The sequence below is a fragment of the Callospermophilus lateralis genome, chromosome 6 (assembly GCF_048772815.1).
Source record: "Callospermophilus lateralis isolate mCalLat2 chromosome 6, mCalLat2.hap1, whole genome shotgun sequence".
Lineage (NCBI taxonomy): Eukaryota > Metazoa > Chordata > Mammalia > Rodentia > Sciuridae > Callospermophilus > Callospermophilus lateralis.
The window spans coordinates 114,928,495-114,948,466 of record NC_135310.1 but is presented as its reverse complement, the minus strand read 5'-3'; the positions used below and the strand labels follow the sequence as shown (position 1 = coordinate 114,948,466).

The 19,972-nt window shown below is 43.8% G+C and overlaps 1 protein-coding gene across 2 annotated transcripts in view; it reads left to right on the top strand.

The window, feature by feature from the left end:
- The first annotated feature begins 13,088 nt into the window (after window positions 1–13,088).
- Daam2 (dishevelled associated activator of morphogenesis 2) overlaps window positions 13,089–19,972 on the top strand; it is a 105,577-nt gene continuing 98,693 nt past the window's right edge. For both annotated transcript variants that reach the window (XM_076858772.1, XM_076858771.1), the window contains exon 1: window positions 13,089–13,182. The gene's annotated coding sequence lies outside the window, so the exon portion shown is untranslated. The remainder of the gene's footprint in view (window positions 13,183–19,972) is intronic.

The window sequence follows — 19,972 nt, the reverse complement described above, 5'->3', positions numbered from 1 at the left end:
TCATCACCCCACTTAGTTTCACCCCACTTCGTAGTATATACAGTAACCCCTTATGGTATGTACTACTAACCTCATTTCAAACATAAGAGATTTGATATCAGAGAGGTTAAGTGACTTTCCCAAAGTCATACAGCGATTAAATGGCCAAGTTAAGACTCAAAGCCAGATCTAAAAGATTCTGAGTTCAAATCTCTATGGTCCCCAAACATAATTATATTGCTAATCTGTATCCTTGTTGCTGTTTCTGGTCCTTGTGTAAGAAGAGGTTTAAAAATTAGATTTCATGGGTGACAGTCCTTTCGTCTCCTGCTACCCTTTTCTACCTATGGTGTGTGTTTTTCCCTGATACTACATAAAAACTCAGGCTCAGTGACTTTTCTGGTCATTGGTAGTTGATAGAGAATTCTGCAAACATGTTAAGGAGTCAAACATAGTCTCTGTTTAAATTATCCATTTGGCATATTAGCACTTAAATTTCAGTTAAATTAAGAATTCCTGACCCTCTCCACACCACCTCATTTGGCTGAAATTGGCTACAGTCTAACTGCCTTTGGGGCAAGGATGTGGTCAGCAGCCCTCTCTCTTTCTGTCCTGATTTTTCCCCTACCCACCTTCCTCCCCAGGATTGGAGTTGGGAGGAAGGAAGAGAGATAGGGACCATAATAAACAAAGCTTTGCTTTCCATAATTGACATACCATAATATCCACCCCTTACAAGTATATGATTCAATGATTTTTTTAGTAGAATCACAGAGTTCTATAACGATCATAATTTTAACTCTATTAGAACATTTCCATTACCCCAAAAATGATTCTCCAGCCCATTTGAAGTGAACCCTCTTCCCTAGTCCAAGGCAATCCCTGATCTGTTTTCTGTGTGAATTTGTCTTTTCCAGACATTTCCTATAAATGACAACATACAACATGCAGTATTTTGTGTCTGGATTCTTTCACTCACCATAATGTTTAGGAAGTTCATCCATGTTGTGATGTGAATCATAAATTTTCTCCTTTTTATTGTTGAATATTGTTCTATTGTGTGGACATACCATATCTTATTTATCCATTCACCATGATGATATTTGGGTTGTTATCACTTTTTTTGACTATTATAAACATGCCATTATGAACATTTGCATGTGTCTTTGTATAAATGACTTATGTTTATTTCTTTGGGTTTATTCTCTTTTAAACATCATATTATGTTGATTATTGTAGCTTTATAGTAAGTTTTGAAGTCATGTAATATAAATACTCTTTGTTCTTCATTTTCAAATTTGTATTGTTTATTCTAGTTCCTTGGCATTTCTGTATAAATTTTAATTTTTAATTTGCTAAAAAATAAAAATAGAAAACCCTGCTGAAATTTTGATAAGGAGAAATGTCACTGTCTTAGTTTGTTTTGTGTCGTTATAGCAAAATACCTGAGGCTGGATAATGTATAGAGAAAAGACGCTATTGGCTCATGATGTCTGGTGAACTTCCAAGCAACAGGGTTCCAGTTCTGCCTAAAGCCACTCTGTCTGTGTTACCACATGGTAAAGAAGTGAAAAGGGCATTGTCTGTGTGCAGAGGGGCCATGCACATTGGGTAACCTCGCTTGATAGCATACTGCTTTCACAAGACCTAGTTCACTCCTTGAGGCCAGCATTAATCTCTTCTGACCCATGACCCCATGATCTAGCCACCTTCCACTGGGTCTCATCTCCTAAAAGTTCTACCACCTCTTACATCACTACACTGGAGAACCAAGATTCCAGCACACTTAACTTTGGGAGATACACTTAAACCTTATCCAGACCACAGCAATCTTAATACTATTGCATCTTCTTAATGCAAGACCATTTAGAAGTATGTTGCTTAATTTCCATATATTTAAGAATTTCACAGATTTATTTTTGTTGTTCTTTTATAGTTTAATTGCTTTACGGTGAAATTCCATAATTTATATGATTTCAATCCTTTTAAATGTGTTGATTTTAATTATATTGATTTTTAAATTTTTAAAAAATTTTAAAATATCTTGATCCTTGTAAGTTTTATAGCCTTGTCCATGTTTTTTCCTAGAGGACATTCCAGTGTGTTAGACTAGAAATGGTATTAGAGAAAGGTCTTTTGCAGTGATAAGATGGTTATCCAATGGCTGCCGGATGTGTATGGTTTTTAAGCACGTTTGAAGTATTCTCCAGGAATTTTTGAGTAGTCCTGTTATTATTGATTATATCTTCCTGATATATTGACCATTTCGTTTTTATAAAACATCCTCCTGTGTTTCTAAAACTGTTTCTAGTTCTGAAGTCTATTTTGTCTGATATTAATATAGCTGCTCCAGTGCTATTATGGATACAAGCCCATAAAATAAATCAACACCCATACACACACACACACACACACACACATTTTTTTTTTTTGCTATAATAGAATAACAGAGACTGAGTAATTTATAAAGAACAGAAATTTATTTTCTCATAGTTTTGGAGGTTGGGAAGTCCAAGATCATAGTGCTGGTGGGTTTGATTTTCTGCCAAGGGCTGCACTCTTTGCAAGAGAGGAATGCTGTATTCTTACATGGTGGAAGGCAGAGGGGCAAGTTAGCCAAGTGCTACGTAAAGGTTTTTTAATAAGGGCTTAATTCTTTTCACAGGGAGAAGCCCTCATGGCCTAATAACCTTTGAAAGACTCCAACTCTTAATACCATCACATTGGTAACACCTGAGTTTTGCAGGAGACACATCAAACCATAACAGGCACAGGCCCATGTGCGGGCACACCCCCCCACACACACACATACACACAATGTTGTTTTACATTGAGTTGGTTGGTATAGTTGTTCAAGTCATATGTGTGCTTGCCAATTTACTGCCTAGCGTCTTAATCAATTATTAAGAGTGGGATATTGAATCTTCAAGTATCATTGTTAAACTTTCTGTTTTTCCTCATAAGTTCTGTCACCTTTTGCTTTATGAATTTTGGGGTTCTGTTATTATTTATTATATTTTCCTAATGTGTTGACCATTTTGTTTTTATAAATTATCCTTCTTTGTCTCTGATACTATTTCTAGTTCTGAAGTTTATTTTGTCTGATATTAATGAAGCCACTTCTGTTCTATTATGGATACTGTTTACATGGTATTATGTCCTTTTCCATCCTTTTGATTTTAATCAATTTGTATCTTTGAATCTAGGATGTGTTTCTTGCAGACAGCATACAATTGATTCTTGCTTTTTAAATACAGTCGATAATCTCTGCCTTTTCATTAGGTTTTAGGCCATTCATATTTAATATGCTTTTTTACATTTTTTTTTTTTGTAATTGTAGATGGACAGCATGGCTTTATTTTTTTATTTGTTTATTTTTATGTGGTGCTGAGAATCGAACCCAGTGCCTCACACATGCTAGGCAAGTGCTCTGCCGCTGAGCTACAGCTCCAGCCCTAATATGCTTATTTTTATGGTTGGATTTTTTATTAACATTTTGCAATTTTTTCTGGTTGTTTCTTATGATTCCTTGACTATTTTCTTTCTGTGGTAAATAAGTTTTTAAGGGTATCATTTTGATTTCTTTCTTAAGGACTACATTTTGGGGGTTATTTTGTATTTATTTATTTAGATACCAGGGATTGAGTCCAGAGGCACTTAACCATTGAGCCACATCCCCAGCCCTTTTTATTTGTTTATTTTTATTTGAGACAAGTTCTTGCTAAGTTGATTAGGGCCTTGTCAAGTTGCTAAGGCTGGCTTTGAATTTGCAATCCTCCTCTCTCTGCTTCTGAGCCACTAGAATTACAGATGTGTGCTACTGTGCCCCACTTATTTGGTCTAATTTTTAAAAGACTGTCTTGCTGGATGTAGAATTATTGGTTCACAATATTTTTACTTTTCTACTTTTTATTTATTTAATTTATTTATTTGATAGTGGGGATCGAACCCAGAGGCACTTTACCATTGAGTTACATCCCAGACCTCTTATGTTTATTTTTAATTCTGACAAATACTTTGCTTATGGCCTTGGTAAGTTGATGAGGCTGGCCTCATGCCTCATCATGTGATCCTCTTGCCTGAGCTTCCTGTTGCTGGTGTTACAGGTGTGTGCCACCATACCGGCTGGTTCACAATATCTTTACGACTTTGAATGAGCCTCTTTACTGCTTTCTGGTCTCCATTGCTTAGATGAAAAGACAACGTCAATCATGTCGATGTTCCCTAGGTGTGTTATTTTTCTTTTTGCTTCCTTGAAGAGTTTCTCTTTGTTTTTTAAGACTTTGAGTGCTGGACATGGTGGTGCATGCCTGTAATCCCAGCAGATCAGGAGGATGAGACAGGAGGATCAGAATTGTGAGTTCAAAGCCAGCCTCAGCAAAAGCCAGGCTCTAAGCAACTCACTGAGATCCTGTCTCTAAATAAAAAATAGGGCTGGGGACATGTCTCATGGTTGAGTGCCCTGAGTTTAATCCCTGGTATAAAAAAAAAAGTTTGATTATGATTTGTTTAGTCATGCCTTTATTTATGTTTATCCCATTTAAAGTCTATTGAGTTTCTTGGGATCACTAGATTAAAACTTTGAGAAATGTTTTCCCCCTCTCTCCTGGGATGATTTCTGGCACAGTTTATGTTATTTCAAAGATTTTTTAAGGTTCATTCTTTTTTTTTCCTCTCTGTTTTTCAGATTGGTATTTTCTATTGATCTATCCCTAAATTCACCTATTCTTTATTCTTCCATCTTGGATGATCTTTTGATACATTAGTGAGGTGTTTTTTTTTTTTTTTTTTTTTTTTTTTTTTTTTTTAGTACTTTGCAACTCCTGAATTTTCATTTAGATCTCTTCTTTGAGGTTGCCAGGTCCTAGTTGAGAATCTCTATTTGTTGATTCATTGTTGTCACACTTTCCTGCAACTTTAAACATGGCTTTCTTCTGCTTTTTAAACACATTTATGGTGACTGATTTTAAATCTTTATCTGTTAAATCCAGCATTTTAGGACATTCAAGACAATTTCTATCAATTGCATTTTTTCTCATATATGGTTCCAACTTTACTATTTGTGTGTCTTGTAATTTTTGTTGAAAACTAAACATTTAAGAGAACCTGTTGTAGCAACTTCTGTTTCTGATTTTGTTAGCCCTGGATGGTTGCTGTCGTTTTATTTGCACATTTACTGTTTACTTGGTTAAAACTGTTAAGACGCGCAGTATGCAGACATTGCTGTCTCTGCTTTATTTTGTTTTTAATAATTTCATTTATAAGTTTTTACTTTTATTTATAAGGTGGACTTCCTTGTGTTTGCATGGTGGAGTGATGAACCACAGACCTGACTCAGCCTCCTCCTAGAGCACCAGAGTCCTTCAATTCTTACCCTAAGTTCAACAATTTTTAAAGTATAGACACTTCTCAGGCTCTTGGATGTCTTTGGCTGATGTCCAGAGTGCTGAAATGACTGCTTCTGTCCATATGAATCCCAGATTCATATGGCTTTGGGAGATCAGGCTTGTTGATCCCCTCACTTAGCCAAAGTAGATGCCCCTCCTTCCACAGGGAAGATTTTACTTGACGGGTGGGTACTGTTGAAAAGGCTCCGCCAGACACTTTCTCCTAAACCCTCTGGTGGGTTCTCTTCCATGGGCCCCTCTAACGGATCCTTCTATGACTTTAGCCATGCATTCTCTTCTTTTAACGGAGTCTTCTCCCACTGGTTTGGTTTTCTAAAAGTCTATTTCATAACAATTCTCGATACGGTGGTTTGAAATTTCTCCCAGGTAGTCTTCTTGGATGAGATCTAAACGGAGCTCCAGTTCACTTCCTCTGTCCTATTGACCACACATGGTCCTTTGACAACAGGCATTCAATCTTGTCTTGTCAAGTTCAGGGAAAGCCAGCCCTTCCAACAAAGCAACTGCCCTCCTTTAATCTACCACCAAATCAGGTTGCCATCTGCGTCTCGTCTTCCAGGTTTCCAAAGCTGAAGTTCAACGTGGTCCCCAATTCCCAGCTTTTGGGAGCCCTTAGGTGAAGTCTTTGAGTCACACCTCTGCAGCTCTTCTGGTTGTGGGGGTGGGGAAAGGAAACCCAGTGCAGGTCTCTCAAAGAAATCCTTCCAACATTCTTTCTCAACCAACACACTTGCAAGGCTTTTTATAAACTCTTTATAAAAAGGTGGTTTTAGAGGCATGAAGCTGGGTTCTCAGGTATTTCCTTTGGAAAACCTGCTTCTTACTCTGAAACATTATTTTAGAGTTTCTTATCTATTGTATCTTGCTGCCTCATTAAAAATTCCAATTCAGCATCCTGTTACACACGCGTGTTTATTTTCAGACTTTTCCTAGCCCCTTTCAGACTAAACAACGTTTCTTAAAGTTATGGTTGTTCATAGATGTTATGTGAAAAATGGCTCCTGTGAGGAAATCACTTTGAGCAACACCATGTGAAGCAAAGTCAGGTGGCCCCTTTAGCTACAGGAATTCTCAGAACCTTGGTTATGTTAATGTGGACCGTGAAGTTGCAGCAGGGAGCTCTGTGGAATATATCATTTTTATCAAACTTTTTCACCAGGCCAAGCCCCTCCCTAACATTTTTGTTAAACCATTTCATTGGAGTAGCTTTCTGTAGGAGATAATTTTGATAGATTGACCCTAAAGATACCAGTGGAAAGGGCAGGTATTTTTCTTCCTCATCCAGAGACCTCCCCTCAGGTCAGCCACGCATTGCCCTGACCTCCTAAATGAAGCAATCTGAACGTTTTAAACATTTGTGATTTTTTTCTAAGCCTGATTGTAATAGAGCTTGATTGTAAGTTCTCTCCAGTGGACTCTGGATCCCCTTTGGTTGAGTACCCCTCTTATTCATCTTGCACCTCACAACTTCCTACACTGCCTGGTACTTAGCAGGAATGAATGGATGAAGACACCACAGGAGGGATTCTTTGTGCTTCTTCTCCTTCCTTTTTTTTTTTTTTTTTTGGTACAGGAGATTGAATTCAGGGACACTTCACCTCTGAGCCACATCCCCAGCCCTATTTTTGTTTTTTATTTAGAGACAGGGTCTCACTGAGTTGCTTAGGGCCTCACCATTGCTGAAGCTGGCTTTGAACTTGTGATCATCCTGCCTCAGCCTCCGGAGCCGCTGGGATTCTTTTCCTCCTTCTAAAGAAGGTAAGGAAGGTCTTCACTCTAGAGTCCCAAACCACAGATATACAGCAGTAAAACAAGCCTATTAGGTGCTTATGACCCCCACCCCCGTGTGTGAAAACCTGTGCTTATGAACATTTAACACCGAGAAGGATGCGCTAAGTACGCAAATGTCCTGTGCTCTTCTGAGGGCATTCGGGGTGAGTTTTATCTGTGTGTGATGTGTACACTACAGCTGAGGAGACCAGCTGCTGGGAACTTTCCAAAAGGAATGAATGGGATGAAACAGTCTGCCAGCTTACCGAGTGGTAATTAAGAACAGATTCTTAACATCATCACTTCACCATTTTTAAGATATTTTCCTTCAAAAGACAAAACCAATGAATGATGAAACATGTCACACTTCTCCTGGAGTCCCTCAGTCTTCCAAAAGACCCTGTTCAATTGCATACACACATATATGGCAGCCCAAGGCACACCTACCTGAACATTGTGAACAGTGTCAGATGATTTTTCAATGGAGAAAAGGGTGTGTTTGTGTGTGTGTGTGTGTGTGTTGCCCATCTTCACACCCAATATAGTTCTCGGGAAGATTTCTTTCTTTTAAATATCCCCAAATACAATGTCATCCTGAAAATGACTGGATAAAATATAATTTCGTGTATGATCACGATAGCGCAAGATTCTGGTTCCAGAAATAACAAAAATAAGCAGCTCTGTCTACTAGTGGGTATGGCCTTCCCACCTGAGGACCATGGACTCTGATGGTGGACTGTGTGTGCAGGGGTGTCAGGAAGGAATTCCACCCCCTGCCCTGCCCACTCAAGCACTCTGCTTACTGCCTGGTATTCCTTCCCACATCGGGGCCAGGTGTGCACATGGGGTCAGAGTTTGCCTTACTGGCCTCTGAAGGGGGCCACATACCAGATTAGACACACGCGTGGCCTGCCTCGCTGTGAGGTTGGAGATGGAGGGCTGCCGCCAAGCTGTCCCAGGATTGTGTGTCTTGTGGTTAAACACTTAGGGTTCTGACGTAGGCAAGGCAGCAGAGCTGACCCTCAAAGCCGCTGCAAACAACCTGAGAAGGCGTCTCAAAAATGCAGTCCCTTGCCTCCGAAGGAGACGGTCTGTAAGGGGGGCAATTTTCCAATCGCTGCCTATTTGGTGTGGTCATGTCTGAGCCAGGGGAGATTTCTTAACTCTGGGCAAAGAGATTTGCAGAAAACAGGATGCCAGGAACCTGGGGAATTAAATGTTAATGTTAAGTGCATTCTTGGTATTAACAAACAGAGGACTGGTGTGTGTTAATTGGGGGTGGGGAAGAGGCGGAGATAGGAAGGAGGGAAGAGAGGAAAAGGTACTTAAGAATAGGGGACATCTGTAAGGTACAGATATCCCATCATTTAATCCTCACTCTAGCACCATGGATTGATTCTCCTATTAATCAGTATTTTGCAGGGAAGCTAAATGATGCTCTTAGCTGCAAGAATCAGAGCTGGGATTAAAACGAGGATTTTCCGAAGCCATATTCTGAGGCCTTTCTATTATACTTTGAGACGAGAGATTAAAATATCTTCCAGCCGCTGTAACATCTACTTCATGTCCTGCTAAAAGACACATTGTAGGAAGAAATTGTAGTAGCTACGGGCTTTCTCTCTCTTTTTCTCTCTTGGAAGTGACTGTTCGACAATAGACAATGAGGAGTCCTATCCTAAAAAATGAAGATTATTTACTTTATTGTTGGTGAGAAAAGCATGATCACTCTAAGATCAGACCCATGCTCAGAATACCTGATGAATGATGTGTCTGTGCTAAACTGGGTCCAGTTCAGAACAAACTTCTGCCTTCTATGTATTAATAGCATCCTTGATAATGGAGTTCATCCTCTCCCTGAGCAGAGCACCCTGGGGGGGTCAACAGTCCAAGTGGTGTTAAATGTTAGTCTTATCTGAAAAAACACTTTCACAGGAACACCTAAGATAATGTTGGGCTCAATATCTGGGTACCCCGGCCCAGTCAAGTTGACACATGAAATTAATCATTGCAGACAGTGAGCTTTAGGAAGTTACTTGCCATGCTTTAGGTCACACGGCAGTGAGTGGTGGGGCTGGGGATTCAGCCGCGGTCTCCTATTCTAACATGCGATCCCCTTCACCATTGCCCATAGCCCACGTAAGTCAGTCGGGCCAAAGCATACGTTATTCATGGAGAGCATCATATTGGTCAGATGACATATTCTTGGCATTCTCCTTGGTCTTTCCTGAGGGTTGCTATGGCTCAAGTGTAGACTAGGAGCTCTACCCTCAGCGAGTAAGCAAGGAGGAGGCTTTGTAAAGCCTGAGATAGTCTGTGCCTTGGAAGTACGTGTTGGCCTTTGGAATCTGTGTCAAGGTTACTGAGCTATTTGAGGACACTGCACCAAGCAGGTCCACTTTTCCAGATGGGTACTGTGCTATACACTGTCTCCTTATATTGTTCAGGGAATAGACTTGGAATATACAGGTGAAGAAAGATGGAAGCCCATACCTGGTGGTCCTGAGAATAAGAGAGTCCCCCACCTATGTTAGGGCTCTCTGTTAGGGTTGGGGTGGAGGGTGAATAGATGACCTTGGAGACAACTCTTTCAGACTTACTAACCTCAAAAACAGCTCCATAGCACTGAGAGGTATATATTTTACGAACATCCTCTGCCTTACTGAGTAAGAGCACCTAGTCATGGATGGGGATGACTCCCAGACTTGGAGTGTTCTGTGACTCTTCAGCCTCTCTTCTTCTCTTCCCCTGTTCCCCTCCTTGTCACACCCCTGAACTGCCACCTTTAAATTTGTGACCCTACCTCACCTCTTCTTTACTTCTATTCGCTCTCACTTCAACTGGACTGAAGTCGCTCATTCCCACTTATTCTGTTGCTGTTAATTTCTATCAATTCAAATATGTTTCCTCTAATTCCTGGACAATTCGTGTGGTGGAATTAGAGTGCAGAAGTGATTTCCCAGGGAGGCTGGTTGCACCATAGCTCCTAATAAATAGAAGTGGGTCTTTCATAAAACCCTCTTGTGCCTCAGAAACTTTTCTGTGGCCTTTTTCTTTACAATAATAATTAATAGATCTTACTTATTTAATACACTAGTAAAGTCAGACAATAAGCAGTCAGAATAAAAGGATTAAAGTCGAGAGGGAAATGGTGATAGGAGTACAGACTTATGTACAGAGCTAAAGGTTGCCTTTCTCAGTCACTGAGCATATGATGGCATTAAGGAGAAAGGGTGAGATCACTAGAGGAAATCTGTGATGCTCGGGAAAGGGCTGGCTGCTGACAGAACCCTGGGGACATTGACCTCGGAGAAGAAGAGAAACTAGGAGGAGAAGTGCATGAGGGATGGAGGGATGGGCTGATGTCCAGGAGACAGGGGAGTGCTTGGAGAAAGGGAAGGTCTCTGCATTCCAAAGACGTGAGAATGAGGAATGTCAAGACCGGAGTCACCTAAAAGTCCAAGTGATTTTAGAGCAGCTGCAGGGATTTAGGGCAGGATGTCAGAGGGTTGCTGGGGAAAGCAGGGGCTTAGGAGAGAAAGGGAACTGGACTTAATTGTGAGTGGATTGTGGCACTTTTAAGTTCTAGAATTTACTTGCAATTGGTTTTATCTTGGTCGAATTAAATTGAATTCACAATGAGTTGGGAGTTATGAGGATCCTTCATTGAGATTTTTTTGGTGTGTGTGTGTGTGTGTGTGCGTGTGTGTGTGTGCGTGTGTGTGCGTGTGTGTGTTATTAAAGATGTTGCAGATGATACGCAGATTTGGAGTAAGAAAGCTAGATTCGGGTCCAAGTTCCCTCATCTGCTGACTGTGTTGTCTTGGGCAAGACTCTTATCACAGATCTCTTTCCTTATAACAACAATAAAAGAAGTTATAATTACAATTCCCAAAGATGTGAGGTTCAGAGAAGACATATATGAACAAGTTTTGGAAACTATAAACAATTAAGCAAGTGCAAGTCATCATGTTAAAGACCACTGTCACATTGGTAAGCCAATGCTCAGTAACTGTTCCAATATTTTGGTGAATTGATGAGAACATCAGGTATGATTACATTTGTCCATAAATGGCAGAAGCCTCAAGGGTAACAAACATGCAGGAGTTTCTTTTTCTTATAGAACAAGAAGTCTGAAGTTCAATCTCCTACTTTCCTGAAAATGGCTTTTGTTCTCAAGGTTGCAAGATGGCCGCCTCATGTCCAAGAATCATATCTATACTCAGGGGAGAAGAAAGGGGAGAAGGAGGAATAAGAAACATCAAAGGGCTGAAGGCAGCTCCCCCTGCCTTCCTCATTTTAATCTCACTGGCCAGAATGGGGTCTCCTAGCTGTGCCTGGCTACAGGGGGACCTGGAGTGGTGAAGACTGCAGATTTCCAGCTTCTGTACTCCAGGAAGGCAAGGGAGAAGGGGCTTGCCAATGGGGTTCTGGAAACCAATTCACATGTCTGCTGCAAGGCAGAACTTACTTTGCCAATGGAGCCCTGTCTTGAGAGAGAAGATGAGGAAGGGCAGTGAGATATGATGCTCAGGAGAACAACCCAACAGTGACCAAACAGCAGAGCTCCGGGGCCTTCCATGGACAGATCAAAACAGTTTGGCTAATCCCAAGACTTGGCTCCTTCTGACAAGCAGCCCTAACCAGCTGCAAATGAAAGAGTGAACACATCCCAAGTCCTGGGGTCCCTCCTGTACTGTAGCTGGGGTTAAGGAACACCTCTACTTCCACCCCATTCAGCAACAGAAGGTTCACAAAAGTTGTGCTTTAATGATGATTCTCACTTATCCTTGCCTCATCTCATTAATTCGGGGGACTATATATCCATATAGTTTTGTTATCTACCCGGATAAATAATGTGTTCCGTTTTCAAGTTCATTCTCCAATCCTTGGGAGCCACGAAGAATAAAACATACTGGAATGGCCCCTAAACTAAGCCATTTCCTCTAGCTCCTTCAGCAGGCTGGAGAAATAACTACTGAATTCCAGACCCAAATGCCCAGAAGATTCTGTACAAGCCACCATGATGATGGAAAGGGAGGTCTTTTAGAGTGGGACTCCTGAGTGTGGGGGAAATGGGAGAAGATCAAGGACTCACCCCGAGGGTGCTGACAATCACGGAGGAGATGGTTGCTTTTGACTGAGATCATTTCCAGTCCAGTCAAGGAGAAGGACCACAATCACATTTCTTTCTTAAAAAAAATTAAACGTAATTTTTAGAAGTATGAATAAGAGCTATTGTAAAAGGCTCCAACTATGTATATAAAGCAATGAAGTAAGATGAATTGACTGGCACACAGTTGGAAAAGCTATACAGAAGCAGGGAGTGTGGAATATAATTTAATAAAAATAAACTCTTTTTTTTTTTTATATATACACATACACTCCCAAAAAAGAAATGGAAAAGTTGTTAGGGTGTGGACCAGGGCTTCTAATTAGCTGCTGGACGGTGCCTGATCTCTCTCCTCTCTTGCCCAGCACTTTCTTGGGACATATTGTTCCAGAAGGAGCACTCTGGTGCAGAGAGGGGATTTCCCCTCCTGTTCAGCTGGGCTCCCACCAGCCTTTTGCCCGCCGCCCAGGGCAGGAGCAGAGGAGAACCCACCACGCAGGTGGCCACTTTTGCCTCCTTGACCCTGACATGCTTCCTACCAGGGGGAACCCTGAAAAGGCTCCTTGCCCAAGTGGGGAACAGCTACCCTTATTGTGCGCCTCGCCCTGCCTGCTGCTCCCTCCCTCCCTCCTCTCCGTTCTGTCTAAAAGTGTGAAAATTACAAATCTCAAGGAACTGCAATCAGAACTCTACCTAGGGAAAATTCAGAGTATCCTTGCCATAAATATCCTGCTCCAAGGCGCCTGACGTCAGAGCGGGGCGGGCGGGCGGCGCGAGGCGGGCGGGAGGGAGCGCGGGGCTCCTCTGGAGTACAGTCGAGGACGGAGCCGAGCGGCGGCGGGCGGAGGGCCGAGCAGCGGCCGCCCTGCTGGGGACCCGAGCTGCGGAGCGGCGACGCGCCATGGGGGCCTCGGGGTAGGTGTCGCGCCGCGCTCCGGGGCCGGTGGCCGGGAGGCATCGCCACGCTTTCCGCCCTTCACTTTTGGACTGCGGAGCGCGCACTGGAGAGCAGCACCTCCGCGGGCCGGTTGTTTTGTTTCTCTCTCCAAAGTGTTTGCAGGAGCAGGGACACTGGAGCGGGCTCCCGGGGCCTGTGTCTGCCAGTGTGTGTCTGGGTGTGATTGGGCGTGCTTGCGTTGGGCTTGTGTGAGTCTGTGCGGGCACATCTGGACACAGGAAATGTCTTTGGAAAACTTTAAAAAAAATTGTGTGTGTGTGTGTGTGTGTGTGTGTGTGTGCGGCTTTGAAATCAGACTCCTACGTTGTCACAAGTGGACAGATATAGACAGTGGCTCCCAAGCTGAAAACTTTTCCAGGGTGGCTTTTCCCGGTCCAGTTTGTGCCTTCAGTCCGGTGGACCCAAGTCTTCACAAGTCCCCCGGCTTTCTCTTGGAGGCCTTTCCTCTGGTCAGCAAGCAGGGCAGCCTAAGCAGGGGCTGAGGTTCTTGTTCTAAGGGCAATGGGACTGGGAGCATCCCCAGAAAGGGAATCTCTGGGACGCTTGGCACCTGTGACTGGAGCCCGACCTCAGGCCAGGTTGTGCTCCTGACCTCTCCAGCAATGGGTCTCTGAGTTAACTGGGAAAGGAAAGATCTGATCTGTGGCAGGTAATTGTAAGGAGGATGCGGAGGATGGAGGAGGTGGTGGTGGCCCCAGGTTGTGGCCCTGTGTCCAGCTCTGCCCCAGAACCTGGAGCAGGGTAGACATTTCTGCCACATGTGCCCTTGGTGGCCTGAGCTCCAGGTTCTCCTAGAGTGCTTGGTGTGGTCCCCCAAACAAGATGCAAAATCCTAACATAAAGAGATGTGTCTGTGCTGTGGGATGGAGGAAGGGGGGCAGCGAGGGAGAGCAAGAGAGATTTTTATCAAAATTGAACACAGATTGCTGAGGTCTGGGCTTGATTTAACTCTTCGCTCTCTGCCGTGGCCACTTCTCTACAGTTGTGTGGTGGATTCAGAAAGTTCCCTGGAGGGTGGCAAGGAAAATCACACCTCTCCAGGAAAGAGTCCCGGGAGGTTTTCCTGGAAGCCCACAGAGGAATGAAAGCAACTTCCCATCTTTATAATATTTCAAGTTTTGTGTTTACTGACTTCTGAGTTTGGTGTCAGTTTCTTGGATTTCCGTTTTCCCCCAGGACCTAGATGGGGAACAGCATTCAACTAGGGCAGAGAGGTAGGGGGCTGTGGGCCGCACGGACCAGCGGGCTCTGGATTGCACAGCGCAGGACACACTGCGTTTCGGTAGCTGGGACCCAGGAGCAAGTGACCGCAAGAGAGCTTGGATTGTCAGCTTGTCTCTCGCCAGGTCTCTGGTTTTGTAGTTTGCAGTTGAGCCAACCTACAGCATTTGGGTGGGAGGAAGATTACTGGACTCTCCCTATGTCCTAGAAAAAAGGAGAGAATGAAGGGACACGGGGAGGAAATCTGGAAATAAAAACAGACCCACAGGAAGTTGAGATTTGGGAAGGATTTTAGAAATTATACAAATTGAACCCCAGGGAAGTGCCATAAAAGACAGAGCAGGCAGCAACGTCCGACATGGACTCGTTTAACTTCAGGCGTGTGTCGCCCACTGGAGTGTGGGGAAGAAGGAAATCATCCCGTGGACAATGTAAACAAGAGTGCGTGTAAACAGGGGCCGCCGGGTCCCCACGAGATGACAGCACGCACGTGACTGCGTGGTGATTGGCAGGGCTTCAGGCTTGGAGGCATCAATGGCCCATTTCTTCATCTGTGCTGGGAACTTCATCCCACCCCCATTTCTTCCTCTAAAAAAAACAACTGTGCTGTTATTGTCTTGCTCCCTGGTAGCTGCACACTCTGGCCCCTAACTTCCAGCCAGTTTTTAGGACTTTCCCTCTGGATCTTCGGATGCTGAGGGAATACTTGTGCCCCCATCAGGACAAAAAGGGGAGAGAAAATTCTCCTGAGCCTTAGGACTCAGGAAGGGGGAGGCTGTGAGGGCAGGACCAGTAGTTGGAAGCCAGTAGAAGATTTTGCCTTTGGAGGACGAGGGGGCGGGGGGTGGTTGAAATACTACTGCTCTCTGTGAGAACACCCCTCCAGGTCCATCTTCTTCCCAGTTCCCTGTCTTCGATGTTTTTTGACTTAACGTTGTCCTCATTGCTGAACAGGTTTGGGTCCAGGGTAAGGAATGAAGATACAGGCTAAGGTGGCCTCCTAGGGGAACAGAGATAGTGAGGGTTGTGAGGTTTTCTTCTTTAATTTTAGTAGAGCCAATGGAAGTAACAAGTTGAACTGTTCTCATTTGTTCCCATTATTAAAAAAAAAAAAAAAAAAAAAAGAAGACTAAATACCCCCAGGGGGGCGGGGCAGAGGAGATCCATCAGATAGGACTTCCAGAAATACTCTTGGTCCAGCACAGGAATCCCCAGGGAGAGCTTGACCCGAGGGTTAGGCTTTCAACTCTTTCAAAGTGTGGAGTTTCTCCAGGGGGTGAGAGGAATCCTGGCCCCTCTGGGTTTGCCCTGAGAGACATCTCAGCCACCTCAGACCCAGGATGAATCCCCAGGCCGCCAAGGCGTGGGCTGATATGGAAGTCATCTTACTGTTCCTTCCATCAGCTCCGGCCTCTGGCCAGTTCTTTATCCTCTCTGAGATCAGATTAATTAAGGAGGGTACATCCTCAGGCATTTTTGAAGGTTCAAAGGACAAGCACACCCAGCAGAATGAACCAAGGAGAGGTTGTCCTTGGCTTTGGTAGCAATTGACCCTCTAGGTCTTAATAGCCAGAGACTCTGTCCAGGACCCTGTGCCACTTACCTCTGGACCTCGAATGCAGCGTGGCCCAATGGAAAGAGGGCAGACTTGCTAGTAGAGCACTCTGGGAGAGAACTGAGATCCATGGGAATTGGAAGCCTGGCGTGTATTACTTATTCCTTCTGGGCTTCAGCTTCCTCATCTGTAAACTGAAGATAAATTCAAGGTTATTACAAAAATGACATTTACGCAGAAGGACCAAGAAGGAAGCCAGGGGTACTTAATAAATTGAATGTCATTTAAAAAAAATTTTTCAGTTTTTCAGCCAGCAGGAGCCAATGTTATTTGGAAAGGACCCCCACCCCCGCCAATCTGTCCTCATATTTTCCATGATTGTAGACCAGTGGCTGGAGTTGCTAGGGCGCAGGTTGCCTTTCCTCCCTCCCTCTAGGAAAGGTGACCAATGAGGATTATCCATGAGCATGACCTGGTCCGTTATCCTGAGGGTGGAGGAGGCCTCAGTCATCCTGGAGAGCTGACCTGCAAATCATTCCCGTGTTGGAGCTATGTGGGGAGGGGGGAGGGCAGCTGAGCAGGCTGTGTGTGTGTGGTGGTGGGGGGGAAGGGTTGCAAGGTGGGCGTGGTCAAGAACCAATTGAGTCTGGAAGCAGAAACCTGAAAGCAGAGGTTGGCTAGGCAGCCCTTGCTTCTGGAGGGTGCTCAGGTCAGAGTAAGGGAGAGGCTGTTGGGCTGTGAAGAGTGGGGGCTCCAGCCTTTGTAAACATGCCCGGTGGGTGCGGGTGGGAGGCTGCCCCCTGAACCCTGCTGGATTCATTATCCAGGGGAGTGACTTCTCCGGGGAAGGAAGGAGAATCTGATGCTGGAAAGAGCAGCTGCAGGTCCTCTTGGCCCAACCCAGAGCTTCTAAGTTATCCTTCAAGTTGACATTTAAGACTTTGAAGATCACATTTGTTTTTGTTTTGTTCAAGCTCTCTCTTTAACTGTGGCCTGGGATGACTTTTAAGCTTTTAGAGGCTCAGCCAGTGGCCAACTTCTCTTGAGATGGCCCAGATTGGGGGTCAGTGAATTCCTCCCTCCTGGCAGCATCTATTTCTCCAACTTGCTCCTCACATTTTTTGGTTTGTTTTTCATTTCATTATGAGGTTCTAAAACTGCACAGTAAGATGTTGTGGAGGGAGGAAGTGCCTTGGCTTTGAACTTGTGCATGATTACATGAGTGCTGCCCAAGGCTTATCAGAACAGTCTGATAAGTCATTAGCTGGTGTTGTGGGTTTCCCTCTAGGTTAACAGAGAGAGGGAGAGACAGATAGACAGACAAACGCCTGGGAAAAACATACTTTAGGTAGTTTTATGTCTTTTTATATCTTGGCCTAGAGCCACACCTGTAATCCCAGTGGCTAGGGAGGCTGAGGCAGGAGGATCATGAGTTCAAGCTTAGCCTCAGCAATTTAGCCAGGCCCTGTCTCAAAAAAAAAAAAAAAAAAAAAAAAGGTGGGGGGAGTGCTGGGGATGTGGTTCAGTGGTTAAGTGCCCCTGGGTTCAATCCCTGGTACAAAAAAAAAAAAAAAATCTTGGTCTATGAGAATCTGAATAACGTGTAGGCTACCCTGGGTTCTGTGAAAAGAGCTGTAGAGTCAAGCATACTAGGATTTGAGTTTGGGCACCACCAGGCCATAAGCCCTCTTCATCTGTTAAATGAGAAACATAATTATTCTGTTTTCCCAGCATTGTTCTGAAGATGGATTGAAATCGTCCATGGACAGGACTTAGGAAATGCTTGGTTGCCTTTCCTGTCTTCCGTTCTAAGCTCAGGAAAGGACGTGGATTTGGACATTTGTCCATAAGTCAAAGCAAGCAAACCACTTATTTGAGGTTTAACAACAGTGCTCAGAGGTGAGATGTCCCTGCCTGGAGATGGAGACCTTTATTACAACAGCAGAGCATAGCTCAGCACTCCCCAGCCAAGCAAAAGGCAGCGCCCTGTGACTCTCTGTGGAAAGAAATGAAAGGGCAGCATCTTACTCACCCATGAACCTGGGCTAACAGAGAATTCCCTGCAGATCTTGTTTCAAAAATCCCCAAAACTGTCTTGTTCAAAGAATCAAAGTCAAACCTTGGTTTAAAAAATCATTGAGGTAGCCCCTAACATAACCCAATCATAATGGCATGGTTTAATGACAACAGTACTTTAAATTTTTGTAATATTCTACAATATGAAAGGCACACACTTTCATTTAAACAGCATCTTACTATGAGATTGGTATTAACCACACTTTACAGCCCAGACTCTGAGGATTTCAAAGATTTACCCTATTTTACATAACAAGTAAATGAAAGACACAGAAATCAAGCTTTTATCCAAACAGTGGGTCTCAACCCTACCTGCACCTTAGAATCACATGGGGGAGCTTGGTTACCTGCACCCATGCTATGTCAATTATATTAGAACCTGGGGGGGGGGGGTGGGAAGTGGGGGGGGAGCCCATGCATCCACAGTTCTGTAACCTCCCCAAGTGATCTGAAATCATAGGCCAGTTGAGAACCCTGGTCTAATGGGAACATAAACAGCACCAAGTAGGCTCCAGGATACTGGCATGGGCAAAAGGAACAGGTAAGACTTGGCCTGGAGTTAAGCTCTGTGAGGGCAGGGACTTTGTAACTGTAGAACCTAGAATACTGTCAGGAAGACACTCAGTGGACATTGGCTAACTGGATGAATACTGTAGATAGGAGTTGGCAACATTGACATCCATATCCAACCTGTCACCCTGTTTTATAAATAAAGTTTTATTGGAACACAGCCATGCCCATTTGGTTATGAATTATCTATGGCTACTTTCCATGTTGCTGTGGCAGCATTGGAGACTGTAGGGCCTACAAAGCTGAAAATATTTACTTTCTTGTACCTTCCATGAAAGATTTGCTGGTTTCTGTTCTGGGTTTGACATGAACAGAGCAAGTGTTGTCACTGAGGGAGGATCACTACAGCATAGCCATTATGTTCCAGGAACAGGACACAGTGGTGCACCCTGTAATCCCAGGTACGTGGGAGGCTGAGGTAGGAGAATTGTAAATGCGAGTCCAGCTTGGGCAACTTAATGAGATCCTGTCTCAAAATAAAAGATAAAAAGGGCTGGGGTTAAAAAAAAAAAACAAAAAACATTCTAGAATCAGAAAAACCTGAGTGCCATTTCTGACTTCCCACTTACCTATCGTAAGAATTTATAAATTATTTTGCATTTTCAGTTCTTAGTTTTCTCATCTGAAAAATGGGGATGATAATAAAATAACTCCCTCACAACATGGTTTTGCGGGTTGTCAGCACCTGGCCAAGAGCCTCGGCTAGGATGATTGTTAGCCAAGAAGAAGGAAAACTAAGTAAATCTAAATCCATTATCATGAGAAAGAACAAAGGCTGTATAGGTACAAATTAGTAAGTAAGTCTGTGTGTGAAGACCGACCTGAGATTTCCAAGATATGGGGGTGTCCTTTCAAGACAGAAGGGGGAAGCCAAGATGGTGGATTAGGAGCAGACAGCATTTCCAGCTTCTCTGTGGCTCAGAATCAATACAGCATAGGTCAGGTCCCAGAGTTCAGGAGTGAGTTGCTCCTGTATGACCACTGCTATCAATCAACACTTCCCATCATTCCTTAAGAGTAGATGTAGGTCTTGAGGCACTGAATCTAGACACGAGGATGTTCTTCTTCTGTACCCTTATGCATAGATCTCTCTACCCAAAAGACCCTTCCCCAGTCCTATCTTCCTGGCCTACTCATCCTTCCAGGCTTACTCAGCTGTCTCCTTCTCTCAAGCTGTCTCTGCAGGCCTCCTAACAACCACTCCTTCCTCTTTAATTCCATGAGCTTGGCACACAACTCTGTCATGGATTTAACAGTCAAGGAAGGACTAAGTCTCCAAGCCTTCTACACGACTGGAGTTCATAAAACTCACATTGCAGCGTAGA